Below are 2,066 nucleotides of genomic sequence, written 5' to 3'. Positions count from 1 at the left end.
GGTGGTGGCCGGTCCTTTAAATATCTTTTTATTTACTCCTTTTTCATGTAGGTGCTAATATGGTGATTTTAGTAGACACTGGTGATGGCCGTTCCCTTCTACCAAAATAATTCCTCGGGACATGATGTAGTCATTGTAAGCCAGCGTATATCCACCTAGTATATAAAACGGATATGAGAACCCCACCCAAAGGTACAAAACACTAATGGTATTGTTTAGGAGCTACAAATAACATTGAAAATTCCTCATTACCAAAAGTAACTTTGCCACAACTCTGAGCGGATTTCTCCCATATTTCCACCTCTTAGTTAATGTGTTACATCAGTATTCAGGTAACACAAACTCATACTCTCAACACCCCTTCAACCTTGCACTGCATATCACCACACACACATGGAGGCTTACGCCCACCTCTGGAAGTTTTCCTTCCAGAACTTCACCAAACGCTCTCGGCTCCAGTCAAACACAGTATTTATTACATCAAGAAGATGGGGTAACCTGTCTTTGCCAGATTCAAAGCATTTGGCCATAGATATTTTGGCGAAATGTATACAAACATTCACTGAAATGGAAGAAGTGGGCTTTTGCTAAAGAACTCAAGCCCATGGGTGCTTACCTTACATATCGTCCTGGAGATTGGTGGTTTCCTGCACTTTTGTGGTGATTACAGGCATTTGAACATGCAGAGCGAACCAGATCACTACACCTTTCTTAACATCACCAAAGTTACCTCCTACTTGCTTGAAGCGAAGGTTTTCTCCACTCTCAACATCTGGAAGAGGTATCATCATGTGCCCATCAACCCAGAAGGTATCCCCCAAGACCGCCATTACCATAGCCTTCGGTACATACACATTTAATTACCTATTGTTTGGCTTTCCTATTTCTAGGTCCACTTTTCGATGCCTCATGAAAGGCATCTTAGGGGACCTCCTGTTCTGCATATGGTACATGGACAACATACTTGTGTTCCCTTCCATCAAGGAGGAACACCTCCGTCAACTACGCATCATTCTCATTCGCCTACAACAGAATGGCCTTGTAATCCAGTGCAAAAAAAATGTACCTTTGGTACCAAAGAAGTATCGTTCTTAGGTCACCTCATCACTCTCAAAGATGTCTGCCACCTCCTTGAAAAGGTATCAGCGGTCCAGAAGTTCCTTGTTCATCAAAGCACGGCTAGAATTCTTGGGCATGATAAACAATTATCATTGGTCGCTGCCAGAAATCGTCACCACTCTAGGCCCTCTCTATATGTCTTTCAATAGCAAGACAAATTATATGAAGTGGGGTCCCCTTCAGGAAGCATCCTTCTGTAAAGCAAAGAATGCCCTATCAAATACTGCAGCTCTCACTTTTCACGTGCCACATGTCCGTCTCCTTTTCTCCACAGATGCTAGAAACATTGCTCCTCTTACAATACTAGAGCAGGTGACCAACTGCTCGCATCGTCTATTGGCCCTCTTCATTAAAACCTGTCCAAGGTGAAATGCAGCTAGTCTACCTTCAGCTACAAATTGCTAGTGGTGCATTTTGCTCTACAGTAATTCTGCCACTTCTAAGAAGATACGCAATTTGTTATTCACTCAACAGTCTGACGCCTGGTCTGCCCATCAATGGCCACATCGCTCTGCCGTGAATGAATACAACTGAACCCTTCAACACAACCCTGGAAAATATATTACTGTTTTCAATGCCCTGTAAAAAAACACATTGACTGCCATTTACCCGAGATCAACTGGCAGAAGCCGAGCTAAAAGATCCCGAGTACCAAGAATATAGGACATATTACACGTACATCCATTTGGAAGAGGTAGCCATTAACAATTCCCATGCCACCCTCCTATGTGATGTTTGTACTGTAGGTCAAAATCATGGATACCTAACACCAGTAACCGAAAAGGGTTTCATATTATTCATATCTTCTCACATTTTTTGCATTGATTTAATGCACAACTACTGAAGGATGCTAAGAATCGGTTCACACCTGTACTTTATGCCAAGCTTCCAAAGGAAATCAACACAGGGATTCCAGAGTGAAAATATGTCCTCAACCTCAGTGTTTC

Source organism: Palaemon carinicauda, chromosome 26 (assembly GCF_036898095.1).
Source record: "Palaemon carinicauda isolate YSFRI2023 chromosome 26, ASM3689809v2, whole genome shotgun sequence".
In the NCBI taxonomy this organism is placed as follows: Eukaryota; Metazoa; Arthropoda; class Malacostraca; order Decapoda; family Palaemonidae; genus Palaemon; species Palaemon carinicauda.
This window is presented reverse-complemented; position numbering follows the sequence as displayed.